The sequence below is a fragment of the Prosopis cineraria genome, unplaced genomic scaffold, assembly GCF_029017545.1.
Source record: "Prosopis cineraria cultivar Desert tree isolate PC_DT_omini unplaced genomic scaffold, ASM2901754v1 PC2, whole genome shotgun sequence".
NCBI classification, from domain to species: Eukaryota; Viridiplantae; Streptophyta; class Magnoliopsida; order Fabales; family Fabaceae; genus Prosopis; species Prosopis cineraria.
Window position 1 is genome coordinate 31,891,186 of NW_026555333.1, and position 15,660 is coordinate 31,906,845.

A 15,660-nucleotide genomic window follows, 5' to 3' on the forward strand; every position below is an offset into this window, starting at 1 on the left:
GCATGTGCTAAGGTTAAAAATGTTGGATAAGGAGGCACAGCAGAAGATTAAAATTTTAAATTTTCTATCCTGATGTGGACTGAACAAAATCATTTAAGTCAAGGTGGGAAGAAGAGTTACCTTTTTGTGCTTCATGTGTGTTCTCTTCAAGAATTTGGATATCAAGAGTTGACAAAGTAGATCTGCTCCCTTTAATGGTATCCACACGAACAAAGCTTTAACTCGAACAACATACTAATGCTCCCCATGTTTTTTTGTCTTTGAACATTAGTTTACTTTTTCTTTAGGGTGTTTCGTGGCTCTCAAAGTGTTTAGCCGTCAGAACTTTTTTAACTTTCTTAAACTCCTAGAGCACGTCCCTTTTCTATCTTATTTATAGACTAGGGTTTTGCTTTCTTTTAATGAGCCAATGAAAAATATTAGATTAAATTTATCTCATAAATAAAATATATAATATCATATTTAATTTAAATTTATCTTATAAATTTAAACTATAGAACTAATATGATATTCTCTCATATCATGGTAGTTATTAAATTTAATCTATCATGTAAAATTAAATTTAAAACTAACATAATATAATATAATATAATATAATATCACACACACACACACACACACACACACACATATATATTATATTATACACACACACACAAATATATATACATACACATAGATATATATATTTCAAAAATATATATATTATATTTAATTTTATATATCATATAAATATACATATATACACATGAATATATATATATATATATATATATTTCAAATATATATATATATATATAATTATATTTTATATTTCACACACACACATATATATAAATATTTATTAAGTAAATATTCAAATATACATATATGTATATGTATATATATATATATATATTTCATTCACCCTGTATTACATTCATTGAATCTAGACATATTTCATATTCATTCAACTTGAACATTATAGCTCGAGTTGGGCTGTTCTTGTGTGTGACTCTATAAGCCCATATAAAGTTGGCAGTAGGCTAATTACACTATTAGCCCATAAGTCACAAATGACTTCTAGCAAGACATTGAAACTACCCAATTCATGTAGGGATTGATGATCCGATGTAACCTATCATGTAACCACATCACATCCCTTTTGTCATGCGATATTTCAGTTAAGTGTGAGACATGAAATTGTCATTCTCCTTTACCTGATCATTGCTTTCTCAATCTTTGAGTAGACTGACTATAGCAATAAAAAAACCCTTTGTAGTATAGTATGGCTATATATTTTCTCAGTTTTACTCATCGAGGGGCCCAGTAATATCTCTCACTTAATGTGAGTGATAAATTCCATCTTGACCACTCATATTTCTCTGCATGAATATCACTAAACTCAATCATATCTTTTACAATCACCTGGTCAAAGTTTAGTGGTCATCATGTAGGAATCCGTGATGATCTCAAGTTAAAGGGCTTAGTGATATGGTTACAAATGAGATAAGTTTATGACTTGTCGCATGTAGCTTTCTCACACCAATTGATCCAACACCTTGTACTCTTTTAAATGTCTTTAACTTTGATTTGTATCTCTGTAATTAATTAAAGTCATACTAGTATTGTTTCATCTATGATCCCTCATAGACGACCAACTAGACATTTGGGATAATCGCTATAATTTGTTCAAGGATATAGTTATCATAGTGAACATGTAATTGATATAATAATAAAAAAGAAATTCATTAAATAACAATGTGTATAGTACAATGATTGGCCATAATGCACAATTTCTCACAAAAAATACCACTTCTATACTTTATTATTGATTTAGTATTTTGTTTTATCTTGTTAACCAATTAATATATTATAATTTATTTTATTAACATTTACAATTAATATATATATATATGTATTAATATTTATTAATAAATAAATGAAGCTTGGAAACGTCACCTCTCTTGTTTTTTATTATTTAAGTACCTTTTATAAGATAAAATAATTATTTAATCATAATTTATTTAATTAATATTAATTAGAAATATATATTATTATTTAATAATAAAAAGTAAAGAGGTGGAATTTTTGAAAGTCCACCCAAGAGGGGGGTGAATTGGGCTTTATAAAAATTTAACAAATAATGATAAAATTTAGATGATGAGTTTAGAAAGATATCACCAAATACTGAGGACAGAGAGGAAGAGAATCTTGCATAAATATTTATCCTGATTCAGCTTCAATCACTTACATCTAGTCTTTAAGCACCACTTAAGATTTTTTCATTAACTCCAACAAGATTAATCCAAGCTCTTAGTAGTCACAGTACAATCTTGACTTAAACTAAAGTCTGAATCACTCCTCCTTACAAAGATAATGATATAACCCACTTAAACTCCCTAAGTTCAAGATGCTCTGTTATAATGAAAAAAAACAAAGACAAATAGAGTATGTTGTAGAATGAACAACTACTGTTAAATACTCTCTCTTAGAGTTGATAAATAATTAAGGAAGCTCACAAGTAATAAATATAAGCTCAAAAAGTTGGTAAACAATAAATATAAATAGCTCAAGTTTGTTCGTGTGCATTCGTATCTCTACTATCTTCACAAATGCTTGTATTTGTGGTTAGAGTCAATAAAAGATCCATTACACTCATGAATATAACTATTAGAGTCATAATCTTCTTTCTTCTGAGTCTGAGTAATCTCCCAACTAAGGCAATGAAATAGTACTTTTCAGTGGAGCTTTCTCTCTCATGGCAAGTAAGGAAAAATAATAGCTCTTTTCATTAAATGTTTTAACAAGGTAGGTGGGAGACTATTTCAAAAGAACGAAGCTATTTAGGAATAAATATTTTCTACGTCAAATCGAACTAAGTTAAAATTAACCTAAGAACGTGTTTAGAATGATTAAAGAGAAGTCATATAACACTTATTACTCTCAAAAGAAGAAATAAGAATGAATCGAGAGAGTTTTGATTAACCCTTTTTTTGGATGAGAAAAATAGAGTATGTACCATTGGGTTTATTTCGAAATAGGTGGATATATTTCAAAATAGTGAAGAACAAAATAGGAGGTAGATCAAGATTATTTCGAAGTAAGACATATACATATTGAAAGAAAGTTACGTAAGCGTTGATATGAAAATCTTTATTTGGAAATAAGAAGAGCTATTCCTAAATATTTCTGAATAGATTATTCCTAAATAAGCTATTTGAATAAGAGACTTCAGAAAGACATAACGCGAGATATCTAAAGAACATAACACAATTCCTGAATAATGACAGCTATTTCCAAATAAGCTATTTTTAAATAGACAAGAGAGTTGGTACTTAGGAATAAAGAAGTTCACTCAGGAATAAGCTATTCCAAAATAAAGAAGCTATTTCAAAATAAAGACCACTAAGTAGAAAATTGACAAAAAAATTGACAAAGGCTCTCAGATTTTGGATTTTTGATACTAAGTTCACTTGAGACACCTTTCAAGCAATACACAAGGGCCTTAAGGAATTAAGATTAAGTCAAATACTTAATTTTTAGATAGAAACACAATATGAGTAGATACAAGAAACGTTCATGTGTTTCTTGGCTATTTGGGAATCAAACATATATTTAGGAATAAGAAAATCTATGAGAACAAGATATGAGTGTCAAAATCAAAAATCAAAGATAACCAATTCATTTACAAGCCATTATTTCATAATTATTAAACCTATAAAAAAACTTCTCTTATTTTATAATAGTCAAAATTAGGATTCAACAGTTTTTTGAGCTTGAAAATACCACTTTTCTGCTCTGTTATTTATTTATTATTTTTTATTAAATTAAATAATTATTTATTCTAATTTATTTAATTAGTTATTTTAATTTGTATATCATATTATTTAATAAAAAATACAGAATTGGCATTTGCTGAGCTTAGAAACATCATCTTTATACTCTATTATTAATTTAGTATTTTATTTATCTAATTAAATAATTATTTTATTATTATTTATTTAATTAAAATTTATAATTAATATATTATAATATTTAATAAATAAGTAGATGAACAAAGGTGGTGTTTCAAAAGTTTGGAAATGCCACCACTCTTGTTTTTAATTATTTCAATATTTTTTTAAGATAAAATTATTATTTTATTATAATTTATTTAATTAATATTAATTATTAATATATTATGATTTAACAATTAAAAGTAAAGAGGTGGTATTTCCTGAACTTGAAAATGTCACATCTCCATTCTATTATATATTTATTATTTTATTTTATTAGATTAAATAATTATTTTATTCTAGTTTATTTAATTAGTAATTTTAATTTGTATATATAATAATTAATAAATAAAAGTATAGAATTGGCATTTGTTGAGCTTAGAAATGTCATCTTTATATTGTGTCATTAATTTAATATTTTTTATCAAATTAAATAATTTATTTATTATTTATTTAATTAAATTTATAATTAATATATTATAATATTTAATAAATAGAGGTGGCATTTCCAAAGCGTGAAAATGCCACCACTCTTGTTGTTTATTATTTCAATATTTTTTAAGATAAAATAATTAGTTTATTATGATTTATTTAATTAGGATTAATTATTATCATAAATTATTATTAAATAATTAAAAAGCAAATTGGTGACATTTTCAGGCTCAAGAAATGCCACCTCTTTATTTTGTTTTTGATTTAGTATTTTGTTTCATCATATTAAAAAATTATTTTTATAATTTATTTAATTAATAATTTTAATAATATAGAATTTTCTTTATTGGTCCAAAAATATGGAACCATTCAAGGAACCATTTTAAAAAATTGTTCAAGTATTCTCAGTCGAACTAAAAGAACCAAGAATGATTATAATTTTTGTAATACAATACATTGTACCAAGCCTCTTTTTAATCAAAATAATTATAGACTTGGCCATTGTAATTGACTAGAAAATTTTCTTCTGTAAAAGGAGAATACTGGCAAGTGGTGGAAGTTAATACTTTCAAAATTTTTATTTGACCATATGGATTCCCAATTTTGACTTTATGCTCTATTCTAATAGACTTTGATGCTACTAGAATGAGTTCATAATATTCTCTCTCTTTCTATAGACTGCTTGGAATGAAATTTCAAATTTCTTCTTTCTTTTGTGATGGAAATGTTGCCTGTATAATTTTAACAATAGAATACCTTTTGAACTCAAGTTCTACTAGACAAACTGTCATGCTATAGTCTTTACGAATATATTGACTATATTCAATATGTTTAGGTTTATTGACTTTTGATGAAGTGGCTTTAGATGTTGTGGCTTGCTCATATGTCTGTGGCTTAGAGGATTTGTTTGATATATAATCCTCTATGGTCATTGGTCTATTTGGCTTTTGAGATATAGCTGGTTGTATGGCTATACCTTTTCTCGATCATTTTTACTCATTTTGAAAATCTTTACTTTTTTTCCCATAAAAATTCTCTTGTTAGAAAATCCAAAAGAGAATTTTTCTTTTCCTTTTATAAATTGTATTTCGAAATCAAAACATGATAATATTGCTTGCCATCTAGCAAAAATTGATTTTGACACTAAATTTTTAACATCTTTTTTGTAAAATATCTTTTGCAGCTTTACAATCCACATTACTACAAAAATTTTGATTTATCAAATCATCTTGAAACTTGGTAACACACAAAACAATAGATAAAAATTCTTTTTTTATGGTGTAACATTGCTATTGAGCCTTTGTCCATACTCCTAAATGAAATCTTACTATTTTCTCTTTTTATCCTTCTAATTATTTTAGGATTCCTTCATATCTTATTTCTGATGTATCTGTCTTCACTATCTTAAAAGCTACAAGGTTAGCTATCCCTAAGCAAAGTAAATTTTTGACTGTGTTCTTACTTGTTTTACTATATTTATCATTTTATCTAATCACTCTGGTGAATTTTTCTGTTGTCTTTTAAAAATTAAAGATATCCTTATTCTTATCTTTGGAAGGAAATTTGTCACATAATTCAGACATCCTAAAAATCTTTGTAATTGATGTTTATCTATAATTTTATTTGGAAACTTGTCAGGAAATTCTATCACTCGATTAGCTGGCTTTATATTTCCTTAATATGTTTCCATCCCTAAGAAATTGACTTTAGTTTGAAATAGTTTCATTTTCCTGGCTGAAACTACAAGACCATTGGCTTTTATTATTTCATAGAATTGATTTAAATGTTTAAAGTGTTCTTTAATATAATTGGAAAACACAAAAACATCATCAATATAAACTATAGTGAATTTACTATAAGGATTAAGTATATCATTCATTATCTATTGAAATTTTAATGGTGCATCTTTAGTCCAAAAGGCAAGACATTCCACTCATAATGTTCAAAAAGAACTGTGAACGCTGTTTTATATCTATCTTTTTTTGCAATTTGAATTTGATAATATACAGATTTCATATCAAACTTTGATAATATTGAAGCATTAGATAATCTTCCTATCAAATCTTTTTCATTAGGAATATGATATCTAATACATTTTAAAAATTTTTTTAATGGCTTATAATTTATGAGTAATCTTGAAGCTCCTCTTTCTATTTCAACACTATTTTGCACATAGAAAGCGAAACAACTTCAAGGAGATTTACTTAGTTATATTAATTTCTTTTCAAGTAATTGTTGAACTTCTGTTTTATAATATTCTAACAATTCTTGATTCATTTGTATTGGTCTTTCTTTTGTTAGAATTTTTTTTTCATTAAATTTTTTTTCATAAGGTAATTCTACTACTTGTCTTTTTCTATTTTGAAAAGCATTTGGATGTTTTGCACATATATCGTTTTCAAATTTTTCTTTTAAATTATTTATTCTATTCTTTATTTGTAGATTTCCTTTTTGTTCTTCAATTATTTGATAATGAGTTTCTTTATTAAGGAAATTTATTTGTTTTCTTTTTCTTTATGTAGCATTTATTCTAAATATAAATTCTTGTTTTAGCACTTTTATCTCTTTAAATGTTTGTGGCTGAACCTATTCGATAATTATTTTCTTTCCTGCTATTTTTGTTATTATTCCTTTATAACTAGCTTTAAAGAGTAATACCTATTCCAAAAAGGGTGTGCCAAGAATGGCAGGTTCACTTAAGGTTTTAATTAAAATAAAAATATTTTTAAAACATATGCCTTGGTTATAAATATGGGGATTTGTTAATTTATACTATATATCTAACTTTGAATTATTAGCTGTTCCTAATTTTTTGTTGGTTTTTTTTTAAAATATTTTGTTGGAATTAATCCTTTCTATATGCAATTCATGTTGGCTCCTAAGTCAACCAGGACAACTATAGTTCTTGGGAATTCTTGATTTAACACTTGGTTTACTTAGCAATACCATTTTCTAGAAGTTAATTGTGATATTATATATATATATATATATATATTGATCTATATCTATTGGGATTTCACTTATTTCATCTTTTTCTTTTTCAATTTCATTATTAAGAATTTTATTAGTTTCCATTGAAGCTTTTATTTGTATCAATTTTATTTCTCTTTGAGTTTCATTTTCTTTTAATTCTTTTATTTCTTGTTTTATTTTTTTTATCTTGTGTTGTAATTCATTTATTCCTATTGGATTAATCTTTTATGGTTCAAACTTTTTTAATATATCTTTTACACTTATAGGATCTTTAGAGGTTTCAAGTTTTTCTTCTTTATCTAAGGTATCTTTAATTTTAAGTAAATATTATCTTTTAATTTCTTCATCTTCAATTTTATCTATAATTTCTATTAAGAATTCTAAATTTTCTTTATCTAAGGTGTTTATTCTTAATTTTTCTGTTCAACTACATAAACTGCGAGTACCATGAGTCATAAGCTGATGCTTTATAGTGGTAAATGAAAAACTACCTTGCCATACAGTTTATTACCTAGTCAGAAGGTTCAACGTAAAATGGTGGGACAAATATATAGACAAATTTGCCAATAAAGAAGTAGTCATAAGGTGGATTACTAATGTAAAAAAAAAATATTCCACAACAAATAAAGAAAAAGGCAATGGAATGTACATCATTTATAGCCGAAAAGAATAAAATAACTATATAATTGGCAGTAGCTAAAACTAAAGAAGAATGGGTCTAAAAAATGAGGTGGTATCACAAGCATCATAGGCAGCCTTAGCCGTGGGGTCCTCTACACAAGAGATAGATGACATAGATATAGCAGAAGATATGTTAAAAATCACAGAAAAAAAAAAGTAGATATGGTTATGCTAAAAATCAACAAAAGACAAAAGCAAAAAGAAAAGTGAAGATAGAAAGAAGAAAGCAAAAAGAAAAAGCAAAAGAAAAAGACAAGCCAAAGCAGAGAAAAGTCAAAAGCAAAGAGAAAAGGATTCTCATGACCGACAAAAGCATAAGATGAAAGAAAAAGAAAAGAAATCAGAAGTGAAAATAAAAGTAACCCAACTCAACTATAGTTGTAAGTAAAGTAATTGAGTTTAGTAGCTAAGGTCTTCTGAAACTCTATAAATTCAAAGCACTTGATGTTTACAAGTATTGGGTTCTTTACTCCTTACTCTCTCTTGTAATCCATCCCTCTTACCTCTCACTTGTAATATTTCCTTCCTCCTCCTTCATCTCTCACCACCTCTCTTGTTTTTTTTATTATTTCAGTATTTTTTAAGATAAAATAATTAGTTTATTATAATCATTTAATTAGGCTTAATTATTAGTAAATAATTAAAAAGCAGAGAGGTGGCATTTTTAAGCTCACAAAATGCCACCTCTCTATTATGCTATTGATTTAGTATTTTGTTTTATTATATTAAATCATTATTTTTATAATTTATTTAATTAATAATTTTAATTAATATATTATATTATTTAATAAATAAAAGTAGAGAAGTGACGTTTGCTTATTTTAAAAATGTCAGCTTTATATCCTATTATTAATTTAATAATTTTTTATCAAATTAAATAATTGTTTTATTATAATTTATTTAATGAGCATTTATAATTGATATATAATAATATTTAATAAATAAACAAAGAGAGGTGGTTTTTCTAAATCTTGAAAACATCGTCTCTCTTGTTTTTTATTATTTAAGTATCTTTTATAAGATAAATAATTATTTTATTATAATATTTTTTTAATCAATAATTAATCAAGACTGACACAATAGGTAGAAATTTACTAAAAAATGTACTAGGATATATAAACAAAGGATGATTGCACAAGTCAAATCAAAAAGACAGAACATTAACAAAAGTAAAAAAAAAGCTCATAAGCACACTATTCAGTCTTTGAAGATGGTTCAAAAGAAATCCATTAACTCATTAAATTTATTAGTAGTAAGAGATAGAGGTTTAGAAGATTTTTCAGTGGTTTAAGACATCTGAGGCTTAAAAGAAGGCTTAGATAAAGGCTTGTGCTTAGAGATCTTAGGTTTAGAAGTCTTAGGAGGAGGCAAGTCCTTCACAACCTTGGGTCTGAACTTTCTAGGTCTTGCACTTCTTTTCTTAGGACAACAGACTCCTCCTTAAGCTTCTTAGTTCATGAATCACTAACCACTTCCTTTGAGATCTTCTGATCAATACCCATTTTCTTTGTATCTTTACACTTCTGAGTTACTTCCTTTGCATCTTGATCCTTCTCCCCCTTTTTATCATTAGCAGGAGGTGTAACTAAAGTTATTAGGACAAACAGATTGGATGAGGGGGTGTAGGTTGAACTACCACCACTGTCATCCTAAATTGGCTTAGGATTGAACTTCCTGAGAGGCTTGAACATATCCCTAGATTCTAATATGGTAATAAGAGGAGTAGAAGTCAGTACAAAGTCAGGATTCCTTTTGATCAAATACTTGAAGCCTTTATGTAGTTGTTGTCAGAGTAGGTGGGAGGAGATGGTGGAGAGTGTGTTGAGTGCTTGTCATGTTGTTTCTCCTCATCATCATCTAAAATCTCAATGTATTATGTTGTACTCTTGCCACAACCATATTAAGCTTATTTTGTTCAGTGGCTTCTTCTAAGCTATTTTTGAACATAGCTCTGATCTCAGAATCAATAAAGGACACTGGCCCAATTATGAGATTGTCAATCTTGGAAGGAATTTTCATATCATTGTCCACTTCTGCTGCTTTCCTCTTTCTCTGAATGGTGGTGGAAGTTCTTGAGGTATGGACAGAGACATGATCATTAAAGGGTGGTTCTCGAACATCCTCATGCACAAAGTCATCATGTTAAGGAGTTGGCATTTTGAAGGCTTAAAAATGCTTAGATGATTCTTATTGCTCAACTCTACCACCCAAACTTAATACTTGAGCTTTTAATAACCCAAATTCTTGCTCGAATTCTTCTCTGATTTCTTCAATCTACTTTTTGAGTTGCACATTGAACTCTTCTGCTTGTCTTTCCAAACATAATGTGAAGAGCTCTACTTGAATTTTAAACCTCCTGTCTAACTACTTAATAGTGTCAAAGTCTAATTAAAACCCTTTAAACGGAGGAGGGACAAATGAACTTAGTAGAACAGGGCATGAACTAGGTCCTGTAACATCCCAATATAAATTTTAATAGTTAATTTGGGTTAATAGAAAATTTAAAAAAAAATAATTTTTAAAAAAAAATAAAAAAAAAATAATAATAAAATAATATTATTAAATTATTATTATAATAATAAAAAAAAAGGTGTAAAAACAAGAAAGAAAGGAAGAAGAAGAAGAAAACGAATTTGCTTCGTCCGCCGCCTCAACAGTAACAATAATAAAATAATAAAAAAAAAAGAAGAAGAAGAGAGAGAAAATAATTAAAAAAAATGTGGGACCCACTGAATTTTTATAAAAACTCACCTTCCTTCATTTCCTCATTCATTCCTGCGCGCGAGCTGAGGCGGAGAGAACGCGAGTCACCGGTGCGAAATATCTAAATTTTTAAGGTAAGAGTTTTTAATAGGATATTTAGGATGTGATTTTAAGCTTTTCAAAACTAAGTAAGTGTTCTAAAATTTTTTCTTAGTCATCCTTTTTCTTTTGTTTCTGAGTTTGTAGTGGTAGAAAATTTAAGATCTGGAAGAGGGATGAATTTATGTTGAATAAATATGGTTTTTGAGGTTGTTAGTAGTATAATAAATATTCTAGAGTATAAATTTATTGGTGATCTTTGAATTTATGGCTTATGGATCAAATTCTAGACTAGATCTAAAAATATATGTTGATTTATTGAGGTTTAGATGATTATTTAGGATGAGAAATGAATTATTATGGCTATAGGATTATGATTCTAAGCTAGAGATTTAATTTTTAATTTTTTGGGTATTTTAGGTATGAATTTATGAAATAAAAAGAAAAATTTTGATAATAAAAATTAGTTTAGAAGTTGATTTTTAGATTATTAATGTTTATTGATAATTAAAAGAGGAGTTAAAAATTATACTTAATAGTATTAACTATAGATTTGTATTAAGATTGAGATTAGGAATTATGTTACATTTTTAATTCTATTATTAGAATTATTTTATTAGTTTCAAAAATTGAAACTAATATTTATAAATAATATGTTATTTGTAGATTGTATTACTGGTGAAGATTGTGGTGAGAGAGAAATTTTAAGGAATAATTTATTGAAAAAGCCACAAGGTAACCATGCTTTTAATTTGTGATTAGTGTTACTTCTTGTTAATTGGGTGATTATTGAGAAAATTATGAATTTTGTAATATTGTATAATTGTGCAATATTATTATGAATTTGTTTAATTATTGTGGGAGGTGTTGGGAGACTTGCTATTATTATTGTATTTATGTGCCACGTGGTACGCCCCTATTGGAGCTCAATAGGTGGTTTGTAAGGGCTCGGGCTAATCTACCTTTGGCCGGGTAATTTAGCACCGAGTGAGGGCTACGGCTCGAGGTTAATGGAGGGATATAAGGATGGTTGTTTGTGTTTATTGTAATATTTCTTATATTTGTTGGAATTATATTATTTTTAATTCTCACTTAGTAAGCACACACTTAACTGTTTGTATACACTATCATAAATTGGCTTTGGTTACTGGGACTTTTGAGTCTCATTATGTGGTTAACAATTTTCAGGAGAAGAGCCACGAGTGACACGTGGAGGAGTCCCAGAGGCTTAGTGGTATAGATCCACTGTCTCTTTTGGGTATTTAATTTATGATTTATAATGTGTTATATTGCCAATATTAGGGCTTTTTGTTTATTGTCAATTATATGAATATATAAATGTAATCATGTCTTTCAAACTATTTCTATTTTTGGTACAATTTGGATGACTGTAATTTTAATATTTGGTTTACTTTGAATTGGTTAAAATGGCATGATTATAAGGCCAAATAACTGGCTTGTGTTGAAAATTGACTAAATTGCTTATTTTACTTGTTGAGAGTATAAGGATGGACAAATGTGATTTAGTTTACTTGTTGGGAGTATAAGGATGGACAAATGTGATTTAGCCTAATGGCATGTGGGAGGTAAAAATTTATCTGAAATGTTAATTATAAAATATTTTATATTGAAATTATTGATATAAAAATGTGTTGGGTGGCTGTAACCCAACTATGGTTGAGTTAAATTATTTAAAAAAAAAAATTTTGGTGTGTTACAGGTCCACCCTAAATACTAGGAGCTACTACAAACTGTGCCTCTATTTGAACTCTTACCCCACCCTCTTTTTCTTTGATGATCTCCATCTTCTTAAGACTTGTCGTGTTGATCTCCTCGTTCCCTAACACATCATTGCCTTATAAATACATGATCTTCTAGTCTTTCAAAATTTTAGCAATTACATTCCTATACAATAGATACTTGCCATCCCTCTACCTATTAGACTAGACCAGTTGCTTTATCTTATCAAAGATAATTGTACCAACATTTAGTTTAAATCCTTTAAGTAAGACAATCATCAATTTTAAATCCTCCAGAATAAATTTGTTGACTCTATATCTTTTATAAGTAATGGATTAAAAAGGATATGATAGATTACCCTATGTATTATTAGTGTTGACTTAGGTTTCTCCACTGCTCCATTATTCTCTTTTTAAGATGGCACCAAAGCCTTGAACATGACAGGCTTTTCATAAGATAGTTCTGAGGCCTTCATAAGTCTTTAATTTGCAGGAAATTTAGTAAAGTGTTGAGATAATCTTCTATCACATTGAAAAAAGTTTTCCTGAGCACTTCACCTCCTTAAATAACTTGGATAGAGATGTAGAAGGCTCTTATCACTTTTGGGCACATTATCATATTGAGCTCTAACAGTGTTTTGTAGGGCTTCATCATTTTAGTCACATCAAAGCCTTCTCCTTGAACTCAATGAGATTAACAATCTAAGACTTGCTTAATTCTTTTTTGGCTGTTTTCAAGGCCAAACTTAGGATCTGACTAGTATGAAGGGAATCATAGCAAAACCTAACAAAATCATCGCTTTCATTTGAAGTTTCAACTATAGGTTCCTTCCCTTTCCTCTTCCTCTTACTCTATTCTTCAGTGTTTCTAGAATGAGCTTGAGTAGGAGGTATGCCTTCAAGAGTTCTCTCAAATGAACCTGGAGCTTACACAGAGGGTAATAAAGATTCAGTCTTCTTTTTCTCTTTTTGAACCTTCTTAGCTATTCTCAGCTTTTTAGGAGTTAGTTTAAAAGGTTCAAATTCATTAATTTCTATAGGTCCTTTGATCTATACCTTCTTCTTTGTCCTTTCCCTCCTTTTCCTCTCATTCACAACTTACTCTACCTTATCCATCACTTAACTGTAGTTGCTCAAACTAAGGTTACCTTGCTTCATCTTTGCTCTTTTTACCACTATATCTCTTACTTTGAAGTACTTTAAAAGAGAGAGCCTGAGCTTCAAAAGATTCCTTCATAGCCTTCATTCTTGCAAGCTTCATTAGTGTTTGATTAGTGAATGAGATTATTTAAGGTGGAATGGACGCAAGGATTATGATCAACATATGTTTTTGGGTGATTTTGAGGCTTTGTACCAAAAAAGATACCTTAGGGAATGATTTTAGGTTAAGAGAAAATAAGATAGCATTGGTGTGTTTAAGGCATAATGGCTTCAACTAAACAAGTATTCTCACACACACACACACACACACACACACAAAAACACAAATAGCACTAGTGTTACTCACTAAAGAACTAAAGTTTACTATATAAAAGCTACAAATTTAAAAGCATGGAAGCTTAATGGTTACCTTAATAGCAACGTACATCAAGTTCATACTCATCCGTTCTTACTTAGCTTGAGGTATCAATCCCTTCACGTGATTGTAGTATAAGTATTATTCATTAGCATTGGTGTTGCTGTAATTGTGTCCATTGTTGCCCCCTTGCTATTTTTCATCTTCATCCTAAGCACTCGTGTTATTGATAGCACTAATGTTGTAGTAGTCATTTCATTTTTCCTTCTTTTGCTAATTTTTCACTTTCATCCATAGCTTTAATATTGTTTGTTTTAGCACCGATGTTGTCAGCATAATTTAGCTTCCTGAAACAAACTTGAAGACATGTTAGCACTGGTGTTAATCTCAAAACACTGGTAGTCACTCTAATGCTTAAGTTAGTATAGATTAGAAACTTTAAAATTACAAATCAAAGTGTAAGATGCAAATCAAAAGTGTAAGATTAGAAATTCTTACAATTCATTAAGATTTAACAAATCTAATTCTCTTCTTATATAAATAAATTACTTTGCTCTAAGAGGTTGGCATTTCACTTGTATTCCTTTCTTTGATTTTTCAATTTTTGGGTATTGTGAGGTGGGAGATATTTTCTTGATTTGATTTTGCCCAGAGTGCAAAAGATTAGTATAGGGAAATTCTAATAAGTCATATTTGTTACACACTTTTCTTAGGCATTTAGGACCACATTTCATGGCAGGAAACCCAATAATGTACATTTTTAATGTTAATTTAGGGTTTTAGGCCTTAAAGAGAATTTATGCATATTAGGGGTATTTTGATCATTTTACACTTTGTTGGGAATTCCAGGGCAAATCTAGAATTTGTGTGCATTAATGTAACATCTTAATTTTTTTAATCTTGTAATTAGTTACTAATCAGGGGTGAATTAGTAATTAGTTAGTGATTAAAAATCTAGATGATTACTTGATAATTTAACTCCTTGGGACGTTGAATAGACAGATACAAGTGGAAGAACCACATTCCAAAGGAAAGCGTATGCGCACAGTAAGGATTTTCCTCACTATGCCATGCACCATAGCACATGACATAGAAATTTGATTCATAAGTCATGAATCAGCTGGTTAGAGCAAAGAGGAAGAAGAGAAAAGAATGAAAAGAGGAGAGGAAGGAATTTTTATTAGATTATGTGTTTTGATGATTACAAAACTAAGAGAAGAGGTATTTGTTATATGTGCATATATAAAAAATCATGGATGAAGATAAAACCTCAAGAGCATGAAAAATCAAAAGAAGATAAAGAAATTTAGGATAAGTCATTTAAATTCTCTTATACTTAATGTGAAAACTTTAAGAGCTTAATCACTTTTCATAATCATTAAAATGAATGCATTATATGTCTCATTTATATGCATGAAGACTTATCTAAGTATATTCAAGCTTACAAGTGATGTCTTTCTAGCGTGTTAAAAATCATTATGGCTAAATTCTATGAAAGTCATAGAATCACGCGTGACTTTGCTAGTCACTCACGAGAAAC